Source organism: Chaetodon trifascialis, chromosome 13 (assembly GCF_039877785.1).
Source record: "Chaetodon trifascialis isolate fChaTrf1 chromosome 13, fChaTrf1.hap1, whole genome shotgun sequence".
Taxonomy (NCBI): domain Eukaryota; kingdom Metazoa; phylum Chordata; class Actinopteri; order Chaetodontiformes; family Chaetodontidae; genus Chaetodon; species Chaetodon trifascialis.
The window spans coordinates 1,959,583-1,977,375 of NC_092068.1; the positions used below are offsets into that span (position 1 = coordinate 1,959,583).

The 17,793-nt window shown below is 42.3% G+C and overlaps 1 protein-coding gene across 1 annotated transcript in view; it reads right to left on the minus strand.

The window, feature by feature from the left end:
• Positions 1-3,660, minus strand: part of LOC139341475 (ras and Rab interactor 2-like) — an 80,818-nt gene extending 77,158 nt beyond the window's left edge. Inside the window, exon 1 of the mRNA XM_070978025.1 lies at positions 3,453-3,660. The gene's annotated coding sequence lies outside the window, so the exon portion shown is untranslated. The remainder of the gene's footprint in view (positions 1-3,452) is intronic.
• Positions 3,661-17,793: the final 14,133 nt, after the last annotated feature.

Genomic DNA, 17,793 nt, shown 5'->3' on the forward strand with positions numbered 1-17,793 from the left:
CCGTAATAACCCCCACTAAAAACAGGCAAGAAGATCACCACCTGACCAATGGTGACAAAGAAATACTAGTCCCCGGGCACTGGCGTCGGCATCGGCTGGCAGCTGGCAGCCAACCGCGTTTGGTCAGCCGCGGAGGATCGACAGACCGAGGATGGGATAAATGCGGAGAAAACTAATTTCCCGGAAAGCATGGCGTGTAGTGTGCAACTAACACTTTGTGTAATGTGATTAATAAAGTATGTTTCTTCTTCTTCTTCTACCTTTTCTCCAGTAAGTCGCTGCCCTACTTTCCAAGACGACACTCCTCTGACTCTCTGACCTGGTGCCTGGGTGCTTGATGTGATGTCACTTTCAAGGCCGCGCTCTCATGAGTAATTGATGTCGGACTCTGCTGTGAAGGTGGAGACATTCGGCGGTGGTGTATTTATGAAAATACAAAAGAAATTTGAAGGAGCAGCAGCTAGGATTTAGGAATGGTGGCCCGCCACTCCTAAATGAATGTCGAGGAAACACTGGACAAAATAAGAAAAGAGATTTGAAATCTTGTTCTTCATATTTTTGTCAAGAGAGTGTTTTCTTAAACAATTTCGGTGTAAAAACACTGCTCAAATACTAACTTGAAATGAGGAGCAGGGTGCTATATAATAATAATAACACATATTATGCATACATGTATATAATGAACTCAATATTTACATAAGGTGGTGAGGAAAATGTAGAAATGCATGGCATTCATTTTATTTGGCATGTTGTGGAGACTGGAACAGGAGGCTGAAGGCAGGGGGTTGCGGTGCTCATGTCCCACCCCTTGAACTACCACTCCACCCCTGTATACATGAGTGTGTGTTAGAGAGAAATGAAAATTGATAATTCCACTTGAAGCCATGTGTTCAGATCAGGGTGAAAGGGACATTTTAGTTTGAATGACAGGAGAACTGAATGACAGGAGAAACATCTGCTCATTTGCATGAACTGTTATTTAGTAGTAACAACTTCAGCATTATTAAGTGTCTTAGTGAATTCCTTACTTGTGACTCAGGTCTGACATTGGTCCCAACACTGAGCACTAAGCACATAAGCAGACTTCTGAAGAGAATGGAAAACCAGGGTTTGGCCAGAACAAGGAAACATACTTTGGCTCTTTTTCACATTCCTCAGAGAATCAGAAGGGAGCGGCTGATGATTTGAGAGGCTGGTGATAATAGGTAAGGCTACAGTCCAAATAACCCAGCAAATGCCTGGCAGCAACGCCTGATTACCGTGCAAACAATAGATGACACACCAGTCTGTGAGTTGGGAGCATTGTAGGGACAAAGAAGTCACCAGCTACACAACTGCATGCAATTGGAATTCTAGGGAGAGATAAAATACATTAACTGATGTTCCAGGCTATGAGAGATTTGGGGAAAAGCTCAATGTTTTTTTTTCACACGATGATTCAGTTCTTATTACATGGCTTTTGTGTGTAATTCCTTCCTTCAACAACATTGCTAAAGCAATAAGGTGTTAAGTCTAGTTTATTCTCACTAATCTGGTCATTGTATTCTGTCAACAGCGCTTTATAGTACTGGCTTTAACAACAGAATGTCTCTAAATCACATCTCTCATTGAAAATTCACCATGGGTGTTGTTTTGGTTGTGTAACTCCTCAACCTAAAAAAGACGGGATGTGTGTTAAAAGACTGTCAACCATGCAACTCCGTACAAATCAACAAGTATGCATAACTACACTATAAATCAAACACAACTAATAAATCTTTTTATTGAGTTTCCACTGATTGGTATCAGCCATGGACTGCATGGTACAGGAACAAACTGTGACTGTATTCTCACTGCAATGCCGTAAACTACACTGAACACGTACATTAGCGGCCCTGTACTGTTTAAATCAATTAAACATTCACATTTGTTATGTTATTTGTGTTGGCTTATCTACATGCTGAATTGAAGACTGAATTTTAGAAATTGGCAAAAAGAAAAAAAAAACAAAAAAAAAAAACTTAAATCTCTTTTATTCACTGGTTCACCTTTTCCCAATTTGCAATCTAAACTATGGCAAGCTTGTGGTTAAGACTGTTTGAAAATGAACCAACAGAGCAAAGCTGAACAGGCCTGCACTGACTGCACTGATTGGCGCTACACTGAAAAGCTGAAAAACAGGTTTTCAGACAACCCTACATCAGTGCGGAGCATATTTTCATGTAGGTCTGATAAGACAACAAACACACCCACTCACCTGCTCCAACTCAGACATCTAACAACCAACTGTTCTTCAAAGCCCAGCTGATGACGTACTTCCTGCACCAGGAAAAGAATCACAGGTCCCAACCTGCCCTCCATTCAGCAATTGTACATCTCCAGCATTAGGGTTAAATGAGCAGGGGACACAACTGTAGAACAATCACACCCTTGATACAATCTGTTCTTCAACTTCTCCCCTCTGGTAGGTGCTATAGAGCACTATAAACCAAAACAACCAGACTCAGGAAGTTTTTTTCCACAGGTCATCACTAGCCATGTAACACTACAACATCTCCCCACCTATTTTATATATTTACAGTTTACTACACAGGTTTTCACAGGTAAATATCAATTTATTAAATATAAATCATGCACTGTATGTAATGTATACATACATGTACAGTATAAATGTATTTCCTGTGTATAATTACCCACTTCATGTATTGTATACAATTTTCAGAAACCTTTGACTGTGTAGACATTGTTGTTTGCCATTGTTGGCCACTGTTGTTTGTTGTATACATTGTATATGCGCTTATTTTCTCACATGCTGGTGTGTATATAATAGTCCTGTGCTTATTTTACCTATCTTTGTTAGGCGCTGTTGTCCTTCTTTAGCTTTCTGTCTATTTCTATGTCAATTTCTATTAGAATTGTGTGTCACACTGAAACAAACTCCAAACCGAGTCAAATTCCTTGTTTGAGTACACATACTAGCCAATGAAGTTCATTCTGGTGGCGAACGTGACAGAGCAAAACAACACTTTTTTTTGCGAAATGTTATGTGTCTAATTGGTGCAATTGTTGGTTCTCTGTAGATAAAAGAGCTTGGTCTGTACCAGCTCTATATGGAAAGTGTCCTGAGACAACTTTTGTTGTGATTTGGCGCTATACAAATAAAATTGAATTGAATTGAATTGAACTGAATTGAAATGAATTGAATTGAATTGCTTTCATAGGAACTGCTTCAATACTGACGTAGCGCAACAGGTGGCTATCACTTGTGCAACACGTCTCGCAGGATTCTTCACACATAATGCTGGTTTAATATTGACGGTGCAACCGTGCAACAATAAATAATGACCATACGTCTGTGAGTTTCGTTTTCTCAAGAGACCAAGCCAAATTTGAGTTTGGAAGTTAGCTACAGCCGACAAAAAATGTCATGCAGAATGTCAACACAAAGGCCAGCCAATTTTAACGGCGCTTACCTATTCCGGTGTGAGTATCATTCCAGTTTGGCAAAAGAAAACGTTGCTTGTCTGGCGAGTGGCTGGATATCTGACTACCATTATATCTCGATGTCCGGTAGCTTTGGTTGTTACAAGCTGTTTCTTACAATTTCGGGTGAGGAAAACAAGTGAACAGAGTCGGCATTATCCCAGTAATCTCCATGGTCCCACAGTCCTCCAAGCAGAAACTTGGTTGCCTTGTTCTTCGTTTCAGAGACGTCACAAGAAGAAAAGACTTCCGTTTAACTTTTTCAAAATAAAATATCACTGTACAGCAACCCACTCCATGCAAAGAAATAAAACACTAAATGGTTTACGTAAGTTAGATAAGTTTTTCAGCGATCCTGGGTTTCCTTTACGATATATATAATTTTTTTTTTTGCCTTAAGTTACTCCAAAGTGCCCGGTGCAACATAGGCAGCTCAGTTAGAATCAGAATCAGAATCAGAATCAGAATCCGTACGATTATACGCGAATATATTGTACGGTTTTACACATACAAGGAATTTGCTTTGGTGAAGTTGGTGCATGACACATCGAGTAAAAAATAAGCTATTAAAGTAGTAAAAAAAAAAAAAAATGTAGTGATATAAATATTGTAATGAACGTTGCCCTTCGTTTCCAGTTAATATAGAACCAAATGAGCAGGTTGACCGATAGGCTGCCACCACCTGCCCTGAGTACCACAGCACGCCCAATCACTAGTTACAGGTAAGCACACTATGGCATGCAAGCACATGAAAGGAGATAAATACACTCTGGGTAAAACAAGGCTCACCAACCAGTTTCACTCTAGATTGCCACACACCTAATTCAAACCAATCAGGGGCGAGTGGTTAACGGGGCGGGACCTGTATCACCACCTGCCTATGGGCTCACTTCCTCTCAGCTCCTCACAAATACGCTGCTGTGGTAATTCTATTTAAAGGTATAAAAGTTACATTTAGGCAACGAAAACTGGACGTGGACAATAACACACAAGACAGGTTACATAACACCATATTTTAAAGCTTAAAACATCAAGTCCACTTAGCTGGCCGGGTGGCCAAGACCCTCCCCCGGGGTCTAGGCTTATGGCGCTGGTCCGACCCGGCTCATATGGCGAGAGCTTGTGGCGGAATCGCCGGTCCAGCGTGGAAACAATGGAGCGGCTGATGGCGTGGCAGACGCTCTCAATCGGAATCGCCGGTCCAGTGCGGAAACAATGGAGTGGCTGACGGCGTGGCACGTGTACAGGTCCTGAAGAGACGGAAGATTGCAGTCGATCACCTTCTCTGCAGACCTAATGACACGCTGCAGTCCGCCTTTGTTCTTGGCAGTGGCAGCAGCGTACCAGATGGTGATGGAGGAGGTGAGGATGGGCTCAATGATAGCTGTGTAGACATGCACCATCATTGTCTTTGGCAATCGGCTCCCACTTGATGTCTTGGGAGACGATAGTTCCCAGGAGGCGGAAGGACTCCACAGTGTCAATAGTGGAGTCACAGAGGGTGATGGGGGCAGGTGAGGCTTAGTTTTTCCTGAAGTCCACAATCATCTCCACTGTCTTTAGAGTGTTGAGCTCTAGGTTGTTCTGGTTGCACCAGGTCACCAGATGGTCAACCTCCCACCTGTAGGCGGACTCGCCACCATTGGGGATGAGTCCAATGAGGGTGATATCGTCCGCAAACTTCAGGAGCTTGACAGACTGGTGACTGGAGGTGCAGCTGTTCGTATACAGGGAGAAGAGCAGAGGAGAAAGAATGCAGCCCTGGGGGGATCCGGTGCTGATGGTCTTTGCATCAGAGATGTGTGTGTGTTTGCATCAGAGATGTGTTTCCCCAGCTTCAAGCACTGTTTCCTGTCAGACAAGTTGTCTGTAATCCACCTGCAGGTGGAGTCAGGCACGCTCAGCTGGGAGCTGAGTTGGGATGATGATATTAAAGGCAGAGCTGTAATCCACAACCAGGATCGTAGCGTAGGTTCCTGCGGAGTCCAGGTGCTGGAGGATGAAGTCCAAACCATCCATCCATCCATCTATGCCGCTTATCCCTTTCGGGGTCGCGGGGGGGCCGGAGCCTATCTCGGCTGTCAACGGCTCTTATCTAACTTACTCTCACCCTGGACCGGTCGCCAGCCGATCGCAGGGCACAAGCACACAACCATTCACACTCACACCTAGGGGCAATTTAGAGTCACCAATCAACCTAATGAGCATGTTTTTGGTCTGTGGAAGGAAGCAGGAGTACCCGGGGAGAACCCACGCATGCACGGGAAGAACATGCAAACTTCACACAGAAAGGCCCGGGAATTGAACCGGCGACCTTCTTGGTGTGAGGCACACGCACTACCTGCTGCGCCACCGTGCAGCAAGTCCAAACCAATCCAACTGATTTTCACACTTAACTGACCGCTGAAAAAAGATCCGGTGGGTAATGAAAAACTTGCTGTGCTATGAAAAACAGCACAATGGCGCGCAGAACAGAGTAGTCTGATGAATATGACAACTCAAGCTCTGTCTCAGTTCAGTGGCCATCCTTCGAAAGAAGTGGTCTATGAACCAAGGAGGCTGAACCCAGCGTTACTGAAGGACACAACACCAGCGTGTGATATACAGTGCTCAGCAAATAAGATTTTAATCAATATCTCATTGAACAAAAGAATCAGTTTAATTTCCAAAATTTTGACCAGACTGAGTTTTATAGAACATTTGTTCAAACTCATAACATGAAAGATTCAATTCAATTTTTAATTCAATTTTATTTGTTTAGCATCAAATCACAACAGAAGTTGTCTCAGTACACTTTCCATACAGAGCTGGTACAGGCCGAGCTCTTTTATCTACAGAGACCCAACAATTCCCCCATGAGCAAGCACTTGGTGACAGTGGCGAGGAAAAACTTCCTTTTAACAGGCAGAAACCTCAGGCAGAACCAGGCTCTGGGGGGGCGGCCATCTGCCTCAACCGGTTGAGTCAGAGAGGGAGAGCAAGAGAGAGAGAGTGGGACAGACAGAGAGAGAGAGACAGAAATGCAGTCAGAGAGAAAGAGAGAGAGAGAAAGAGAGAGAGAGAGAGAGAGAGAGAGAGAGAGAGAGAGAGAGAGAAAGACAGACAGACATGCAGTTACAGTAACAGTGACAGTGGATGTAATAACAGTAGTAGCAGTTGCAATGGATGTCAGGCAGGGCCAAGGCAGGAGACGCAGCCGCAATCCACAATCCAGATTCAGCCACTGTCCGTGGGAACCTGCGAGACGACAAAGCACAGAGACTCCGGGGAAGGAGCTAAGTTAGTAACACGCCGTGGTAGGACATGAAAGCGTGTAGATGGAGAGGGAGGCCGTTTCTCAATATGCGTTCTTCTCTGTACTTGTGTTCTCATGTACTTGAGAAACGTCATCACTCTGAGTCCAAGTATTGTTCCAATTCAAAAGTCTGCATCTCGACAAGTACAGTCAAATACCCGGATGTGTTCTTGCCCCTCCCACTTTATCGAGGATGCATCGGATGGTGACTTGTGTGGACTTGGGGCAACCACGTATCCCAGAATGCATTTCGTAGCAACGAATGCGGAGGAGAGGACTCAATTCAAGGAATTCAAGTTTACGGGTACGACTCGAAAAGTGCTGAAATGACATCACTGAGGTCACAGTCAAGTCGCAGGGGAAAGTAATCGATCGGCGATTCCTCCAACTGCGCATGCCCCAGACGCAAACTTGCAGGGCAATGCCACCATCCCCGAAGAGACTTCACAAGTAAATTCAATAATAACGTGCATAGCTATTATTGATTTCATAAAATCGAACCATTTTATACAATATACATTTCTTGGACTGACATATTTATTGCTTTAGCTTGCAAGCTAAAGATATTTACATGCCGATGAAGCAGTGGACCTGCATTCTGAAGGATTTTAAATTCTATTCTAAACTTTACAGGGAGCCAGTGTAGAGTGGCTAGTACCGGAAAAATATGATTTCTCTTCCTGGTTTTTCTCAGAACACGTGCTGCAGTGTTCTGGAGCAACTGGCCAATATTCAGCAACGAATTTGGGCAGCTGATAGTAAGGAATTGCAATAATCTAGCCTGGAAGTTACGAATGCATGGACTAGTTTTTCTGCATCATTTTGAGACAAAATATGCCTGATTTTTGCAATATTACGTAGGTGAAAAAAGCAGTCCTTGAAATTTGTTTTACATGGGAGTGAAAGGACATGTCCTGGTCAAAGATAACTCCCAAATTCTTTACATTGGTGCTGGAGGCCAGCGCAATGCCATCCATAGCTGCTTTGTCATCAGAAAGTGATTTTCTAAGATGTTTAGGGCCTACTACTATAACATCAGTTTTGTCCGAGTTTAGCATCAGAAAATTGTAGGTCATCCAGGTCTTTTTAGTTCTGTCATTGTAACACCTGTTACGGATATGGGCTGTACTTTGAACAGCATAAGGCCACAATGCTTTTGGTAACCCCTTTTCTATTAACATGCACCTCCCCATTTCAAACAGGGTCCTCCACTGTCTTTCAGCTGTACCATTTTGATGAGGAGAGTAAGGGGATGATGTCTCGTGCCATATACCTTTATCCCTTAAAAATGCCTGAAAATCCTCACCTGTGAACTCTGTGCCATTATCTGATCTGATACATTTGACACTACCATAAGGTGCACTGTTTGCAAGGAACTTCTTTGTGGCCAATGTTGCATCACTCTTATTTTTAAGGAAGTAAACAGCCACTGCCCCTGAAAAATCATCTGTGAATGAGATAGCATATTTGTGTCCATCTTGACTGATTGGCTCGATTGGACCTGCTAAGTCAGTATGTACTAACTCCAGGGGCGCACAAGCTTTTGCATCAGTCTTCCTACTTCTACTGTTGATGAATTTTCCCTCTGTGCAAACATTGCAATCTACCTTAGTTTCCCCTGTGATTTTCATCCCTACTACCACATCAGGTAGTTTCAACACATCATCAATGTTACAATGTCCCAGGATTTCATGCCATGTTTTGACATCACATGTTAAATTCACATTGTCACTGGCCATTATGTTATTGACTGAGTTATCAACCCATTTGTCATTGTTATTTACCGTTTCAATGTAGTACAGTCTCTCCAGCTCCTCAATGCGGAAAACAGTCCCATCCTTGGTTGTCAGTTCATTCTTCCCTTTCTGGAAAACCACTTTGGCTCCCTCAGCTGTTGCTGCCTCTACTGACAGGATGCTCTGAGGATACGTTGGTATGAACAGGGCCCTCTTCAGTGTAACCGTGACGTTTCTCCCCTTTAGGTCCCGTAGCATCACCTCTGCGTCTCCTCGCTTGAGAGCCACGTTGTTCTCCCTGGTGCCGTCCGCAAGCTCCATAAAGTGTTGTTGTGGATTGAAAGTCTTGTCAAATCGTGTGAACTTACTTTCATCTGTTATGATGTGAGATGTTGCTCCGCAGTCTACCATTAGTCCATTTTCCTTAATGCTGTCTGGAAGGAGCTCTTGACCAACCTTGAATATAAAGGTTTGTTCTTTTTTCCTGACCTTCTTGTTTCTCTGCAAATTGTTTTGCGTCATCTTTGTGCACCGTTTTTCTCCTGCACGTCTCATCACTGTGTGTTGAGCTTTTGTGGTAGCTGCACCATTTTGTGGCTCCTTTTTGATGGCAGTCTCGTGCAAAATGACCACGTTTTCCACATCCATAGCATGTCACGGACGATACGTCCACTCTCATGACATTGTCTGACTTTATCTTTGTGTCAAACTTCTCTGTTTCTTCATAGCTTCTTAGCTTACTTTTGAACTCAGTGAAAGTCAACTCTTGACTACTTTGTGTTGTGTGTACAATGAATGGCTGATATGACTCTGGGAGTCCTTTCAAAATCATGGCGATTATAAGCCCGTCACTTATTACTTCTTTTGCACTTTGTAGTGACGTGACTACCTTTTCAGTCCGGATGATATAGTCAGTCACACTTTCTTCTGGCTCCTTTCTTAGCGACGTTAGTTCTGTGTACAGGGCAATGATCCTGGGCTTACCCTGACTGGCGTAGTGGTCCCGTAATATTTGTAGTGTTTTTCTGCCGTCGTCTGAGGCTTCTCTCATTACCAACGAGAGGCTTCGGTCGTCGAGGAACTGTATTAGCTCAGTGGTGAGGATTGTTTCTTTCAGGCCTAATATTCTCATGTGACCGAGGAACTTTACCTCCCAGAGTTCGTATTTATCTTCGTCTCTGTCGAAAACTAGTCTCTGCCATCCTCCTGTACTGTGCCTGGGCCCATAACCTGTTGGCCTTTCTGTTTCTTCTGTCATCTTAGGAGGGGAAATTAACACACCTTGTTTCCTTATCGTTCTTTATTTTTCTTTATCTCATTGCATGGCATACATTTCCGGACTTCTTTTAACACACACGGTGCAACGGCAACAAAAGAGCGTGCTCATTCATTCCATTGGCTCAAGCGGCTCACCTGACCTCCACTGATGTGGATGAATACAATATAGGCGCACCCACAACACAAAATAGTTCCACAAACTGTACATTATAAAACAAGAGAACAACATGAGAACATACACCCAACAGGCCGTTTCTCAATATGCGTTCCTCTCTGTACTTGTGTTCTTGTGTACTTGAAGTAATCCAAGTACTGTTCCAATTCTCAATAGGTTATGACTGATCCTGATCCTAATTCTACCAGAGGGCTGGATGGATTCTCCGTCAACTTTGTGAGTTAGAACGTGAAGTCACTTAATCATCCAGTTAAGCGTGGAAAGTTATTTACACACTTAAAACAACTCAAAACTGATATTGCATTTATTCAGGAGACACATTTGCGCACAACAGATCTGTTCCGAATAAAACGAGGATGGTCAGGACAAGTCTATGGGCTCTATTTTCGGCTCCGCCACCAGTGCGGCGCAGGCGCGGCGCAAAGTCAGGTCCGCTGCGGGCGTGGCGGCGCAGACTTTGGTATTTTCGTGCGCTGCACCGCTGGCGCATCTCCTCCTCCTTCTCATCTCAGTCCCACCCAGCGGCGCAACTCGGAAGGAGGGAGGGGAGAAGGCGTGGAGTGGGTTTGACACAGCCGAGTCCAATCTTCACCAATCACACCGGCTCCTTGCCTCACCTTTAAAAATGCCAATGGCGAGGCATGACAAGTTTCGAGGATGACTGAGCCCACGCAGGAAACTGTCTGATGCCTAAACTTCTCCCAGGAGGAGACTGACGTTCTGGTCCGGAAGGTCCAGGCTCGCAGTGGCTGTATCTACGGCCTTGCGAAATTTATTTCAATACTGTCTATCTGTTTAGTGTGGAAAAGTTATTGTTCGTCAGATGTTTTTTGAACTGATGTAACTGCAAATACTCGCTTAATGCTCCCACCTCTCCCGTGCACTCTGCTGCTCTCCCAGTCCCTTAATGTGTCCTCCGTGAGTTCATAGCGACAGCCATGTCGTACAGCGATGATGTGTAAAACGCAACATGCCACGAAATTTGCACCGACACTCTGAGGGCTGTATGTTAATGAACCACCTGTCTGGTCCAGACATCTAAAACACATTTTGAGAACCCCAAATGTGCGTTCGATGATTGACCGAGCACTGCTGAAAACACCGTGAAAACCACACTGCCGTCTTGTTGAAGGTATGATATATGGCGTCATCAACCTCATTTTCAGTGGATAGCCGTTATCACCTAGCAGCCACCCATCCAGAGGGGTGTCCCCCCTGAAAGACTGTAGGGATGCTAGAATTCGCCAGGATGAACGAGTCATGTGATTGGCATACAAGTTTGTCACCAGGCAATTTGAGTCACAGATCACCAGACATCCCTGTTTCACCTGTGTACATTCGGTCAGGTTTAGTGACCATTATGTGTGCTAAATGCGCTTGCAATGTGGTCAGATGAGATACTGATCAAAATATATAAATTTAGGTCTGACTGTATGTGCTGACTCAGATAGTTGCATTGAATCGTGGCTGTTGCTAATTATTGATTGCAGTGAAATGCCAGACACTGTGGAAACCTGCCTGTGAGGTATTGGTGAGGTGGGCACGCGACTCCGCCGCTTTAGGAAAATCCACTTGCCCAGCGGTGCTTTTAAGCCGCCAGCATGGACCGAAATGGACTGAAAATCCAAATGCGCCGGCTGATTATGCCGACACCTCCCCCTACTGCGCCACAATGCCCATCCTAGCACATCTCTGTGCACCTCGGTTTACCAAAATACCAAGTGCGCTGCGTGCCTGCCTGCGCTGCACGAAAATACCACTGCGCAGGGTACATACCCTACTCCGAAAATAGAGCCCTGTATCTTGAAATGGTTTGCATCAACCAAATCACAAGACTCTTTGCATTACGACAATATGACTGCAAACTTCAAAGCAGCAGTTATGTACATAGTCGGGTGGTGTACTTAACACCCTGTGGCTTGTAGAAGGTGTCATGGGCTGTCTTTCCAATCAGTTTAAACACTCCAGGGCACAGATGAATAATTTCCATAAAGTTTACTGGGAATCTTGTGAAACTGTAATCACAATACAACAAAAAATATGTGCATTATTAAGCAGCATTATCAAGCAAATAAACATACCACAGCAGTATCTAGGTAATTAGCAGGGCCTAGTTAGCCTAGCCACGTAGCTAATATGAAGAAAACACAGCTAACCTATAGTTAAACGATAAGCAGCAATGAACTGTTGAGCTAGCTTGACTTAGCAACGCATTTAGCATCCAACTGTGTTTATATTCACAGAAACACAAAATAACTTGATGCCCTCATGTTATTGGATGAATGATACTCACAGACGTTGCTTTAGCAAAGAGGGAAAATGAAGAATAACGTCTTAACTGAGGAGCTGACAACTGCTAATGATGAATGTCTCAACACGACAACTGACCACCACATGGAGAATTTTCTTCCTGCTTCCCAGGATGCACTGCTTCTATGTTGCTATGGTTACAATAATAAACAACTCACACTGAACTGTGTTTCTAATGAGAAACTTATTTCTAGAGACATAACAGAAGGGCCATTAGATTGTTATAAGTCATATCACAGCACCTTTTTAACTACCATTCTCTTCTGTGTTCCTGTGTCTTCCAGATGTCTCTCCATCTCATCCAGCTGCTTGAGGGTCCTCAAGGGGAGATCAATGTCCAGAGCCTCCACATACTCTTCCCCGTAGCCAGTCTGACCCTGCAGTTGGGCCTGAAGATCCCTTAGCACTGTCCACTGCCTCTGCTGCTCTTCTTTGATTTCCACCGGTAAGGCGAAAATCTTCCGCTGAGTAGCAGTCTCTAGCAGTCTCTCTAGCGAGTGATAAAGAGAAGCTGAGCATGATAGGATAGGGTACAGGTAGAGATTATGTTTTATATTAGGTGAATAAACTACAGAAGAACACGTGTCATGAGGTGTTTGTTTTGATAAGGTCATGTGACATTTGTTGATCGATTAATGTCAAATGATGCATTCTTTTTAAATGCAGTATTTGTATGTTTTAACTACATCTTTGGAATTAAGTTTGCCAACAAAGGCTTGAGTTTTCACTCATTCAAATATGCACAGCCTCAGGAACAAGGTTCATGAGATTACCAGAATCTACTCCTCAGAAAATATTTGTCAGAAACACACCTGGACAATACTTTGGACAATTCTGAGCTGGCTGTCAAAGGATATAGGTTCTAAAGAAGAGCTTTGGACAAATATGGTCGTGAAGTTACATTTTAGGTGTAAGAACACATTCATAGTTGTGTGACGGAAAGATTATACCGATACTGAACTAATTGGTTGTTATTATAGGCCACCTAGTTCTAATGTGAATTATTTGGATAAAACATGTGAAACCCCAGACATAGTGGCAGATGAAAGGCAGTATATCTTCCTTCTTTGTGACCTAAATATTGTTTTTCTAAATTGTCCATTATGTAAATAGTTGTTCTCTATGTCCACTGCTTGCAATCTAAGACAGGTTGTGTCTACTAGAATTTCTACTACTGGAAGGTGTTATTACTTGAATGCATAGTGATCATATTTTCACAAACAAACATGAGCTATGTTCACAGGCAGGATTAGTGGCAGTGGCAGAATTTGATTGTTTTAACAAAAAAGACAAATATTCCTAAGTGTGGCACTGGAATTGTTTACTGCAGGTCATATAAAAGCTTTAATGCAGGCTCATTTTTTTAATGATGTCCCTAGTGGAAAAAAATATACTAAATATTAGTATACTGAGCATACTAAAGTGTACTTGCATCCAGACAAATTAAATAGTGTACTTTAAGTGTACTAATAGATATTATTAAATAGTATTTAAGTTGTACAAAAGTCTAATTTAAGTTGTATTAAGTATTACATTCATAATGTAATGCAAGTTGTAATTTGAGTGTACATTAAATCTAACATTAATAGATAACCAGTACATATACATTGGAATACTGGTGTATTTTTACATACTTCTTGAGCATTTTCAATGCATTTTAAGTACATTTGAAAACTAAGTGAGGATTTAAAGCATTCTATCAGTTGCTTAAATACATTGCTTTTATAATGTACATGAAATGTACTACTTATAGATTACAAGTACATCTAAATTAATATATTTATATATTCCTTGAGCATTTCCAGTACACTTTATATGCAACCTAATAATCATAAAATGAGGTTACAAGTGAATTTTTACACACTTCTTGAGCACTTTCAATTCACTGTAAGTGTGCTTTAAAACTCAGGATGGACAGGATATACTGTACTGTGTCCCCAGATGTGTTATTTTTTTAATGCATATAAATGCCTGCCTGTCCTTGAATTATTTTGGCAATTGAATAGATTTTTTGGCACATTTTCCAGGTGCCAAATAACTAATTATACCATTATGCTAATAGTGTTTTAACAAACTTACTGAAAATACACTAGAAAAGTATTTTACTGCATTTATCTCAAAAGTGCACTTGAACTTAAATTTCACTAAAAATATTTAACTTACTTTACTGTAATATATTATTGAATGTATGCTTTCAATCTAATTGAAATAAGTGCACATTTATATGTATGCTACAGAAGCATATTGCTGCCACACCGAGGGGGAAAAAAGGGCTCAGTATGACGTAATTACGTAAAAAGTTTATTGTTATAACAATATCTTTTTCACGTTATAACATGATAATTTCACGTTAAAATGTGAAAATGTGAAATTATTTCATGATATGACATTTTCACGTTATAACGTGAAAACCAATTATCATGTTATTTCGTGATAAGATGTTTTCACGTTACAATGTTTTAAATAACGTGAAAGTGTGGTTTTCTGTCATTTCAAGGTATATTCACTACCTGGCAAGATGGCTCGTTCACACAATTTAGTGAAATTTTACTTCATGCTTGGCTTGAGACATGGTGAGATTCTGCAGTTGTTGGGCTCCATGGATGAGATTTTTATCCGTATGCGCACTCTAAGAAGGATTTTGAAATCCATGGGATTGTACCGAAGAAAGAACGAATCCGACCCTCTTGAGGTAGCGTCATTCCTCATTGATCAACTGGAGGGGCATGGGAGGCTCCATGGATACAAACTCCACCACCTCAACTGCATCCAAGCTGGATATGTTGTTACCCAAAGTACGGTGAGGTATTTGTTGAAGTTTCTCGACCCCCATGGTGTTGAACAGAGATGAAGAAATCACCTGATGTGGCGCATGTACTTTAACCCAGGGCCTAGTTTCATGTGGCATGTGGACTCATATGACAAACTAAAGCCATTTGGTGTGTGTATGAATGGCCATAAATCATCCATGGAGCCCAACAACTTCAAGAGTCATGATATGGCTACATGCCTATTCAACAAACAGCAATCCCAAGATCATCTCTGGGTATTTCATAGAGGAAGTTGAGAGGAGGATGGGGCCACCGTCCAGAACTTGCACAGACTTGGGAACAGAAAATGTCACAATGGCAGAAATGCAGATGTTCTTACGATGGAGTGCGGATCAACGCCTCGTTGGCAACTGTTATATCTCTGGGTCCAGTAATCACAATCAGCAGATTGAAAGCTGGTGGGCCTTTTTGAGAAGACATCATGCCCAGTATTGGATGAATCGTTTCCTTGAACTGAAAGACAAAGACTGTTTCTCTGGAGACTTCTTGGACAAGCAGCTAGTATTTTTTAGTTGCCTAGCCATCATCCAGGTATGTCAGATGCATGTCCCAGGTCGTGTGTGTGTGTGTGTGTGTGAGGGAGGGAGAGTGCATATGTAACAGGCCATCAAATCACAATTTATAGAGTAATAATAGTATTTATTACACAGCTCTATTAATCGCTGCATTTTGATTGGTCAGTTGCTGCATTCTACGGACTGTTATTTCTGTAACACACCGTTGTTATGTATAACACACCGTTGCTAGGGAAGCCGATCTGATCCATGATCTGATCAGAGGACCACCTTGCTCTTTTTTGTTTCACTTCCACTTGTTCACTGTACAAGAGCTGAGCGCAAGCAAGCCACAAGAGAGCAAATTTACATAGATAGATACAGATGGAAACTTTATTTGATTTGAAATTTGTAAATTTCAAATCAAAGTTGATTTGTAAAAACTTTTACAACACATATAACCCTGTGCACATCAGCAGAGTGTAGTGTAGTTCATGCTCACCTGAATATAGCAACAAATAATTTAAATTTGTTTCCACAAGTTCATGAAAGAGGGGTAAATGGTATGTAAGTATGAGACGTCAGAATTTAGAATTCGATGGTTATGTTTCTCTGTACCATGTGATTTGTGCTTCAGGGGAAGGGGCACACAACAACACAACTCCAGGGCTCTTTCTTGTGCTTTATTCCTGGTACCTGCTCATTTTTGCTTTTTTACAAAATAAAACAATAATAACAATAACCATCACACAAAATAAACTGTTTGTGTTTCCCAACATTAAGGTACAATCTATAATCAATGAAAAAACAAGGGATATAAGTTCGAGTCTACGTTTATTTTGTGGTAACATTTAGAACAACCATTGTAGTATCAAATTGCTCTTTCCATCCATCCATTTTCTATACCGTCTATCCCTTTCGGGGTTGCGGGGGGGCTGGAGCCTATCCCAGCTGTCAAGGGGAGAGGTGGGGTACACCCTGGACCGGTTGCCAGTCGATCACAGGGCAACATATACACGCAAACAACCATTCACACCCACACTCACACCTAAGGGCAATTTAGAGTCGCCAATTAACCTAATGAGCATGTTTTTGGTCTTTGGGAGGAAGCCGGAGTACCCGGAGAGAAGCCACGCATGCACGGGAAGAACATGCAAACTTCACACAGAAAAGCCCCGCCCGACCCGGGGATCGAACCGGCGACCTTCTTGCTGTAAGGCACGTGCACTACCTAGTGCTCCACCGTGCCGCCCAATTATATTATATATATATTATTTGATCATATATTTGATCATTATTATTAAATGATCATATATATATAATATACAATTATTTGATACAATGATTGTATCAAATTGCTGTTTCACATAACAGTAGACCTACTTTTACATGCAGAGCATGTATCAGGGAACTCATTCGAGGAGTCAGAGTATAGAAAAGTGGTCAGGTCTTGAGCTGCACTCTGGAAGAAGAACTTTTTTTCATCAATCCCAGATAGCAAAGTTCTTCTGGCCCATATCTGGGCCACACTCCACATCTTCAGCCGGCCCACATACCATATGGAATGATGGTACTTGGGCGCTCTACTCCTGTTTGCCAGAAGAGGGCCACAACCAAGCCATCACATTGCCAGATGTCAACCAAAAATATACCAAATAACTCAGCACTCAGCCAAATGTGGGCCACTGTACATTTTTATTCTGGTCCATATCTGGGCCACACTCCACATTCTCATCCGGCCCACATTGAATGACAGGACTTGGGCACTCCGCTCCTGTTTGCCACATGTGGGCCACAACCAAGCCAGCTGTCAACCACAAACAGACCAAACAGACCAGCACTCACCCAAATGTTGAAGAAATGATCAGACTCAAGAAACTGGAGAACAGTAGAAGTCTATGGTTTTTATTTTTTAAACATGTGACAATATAAAAGACTAAACAAAACAAAATTCAAACAAAATCAGCAGAATTGATTGAAAAACACTGGAACAACTGAAGAAGGTGAAAAAGGTGGGACACTGGAGAAGTTGAATTTATCAAATTCCGTCTGGCTCGTCTTCTTTTGACCCTTTAAGAAATGCAAAAAATAACGCATTTTAACTTAGTAAAGCAGTACTGTGATTAGTGAATATGGTGGCAGAGAAGTGCAAAACACAAAACCTTATCTGGAAACCAAACAAAAAAGCCCCTGTAAAATGATATAAGTTCTT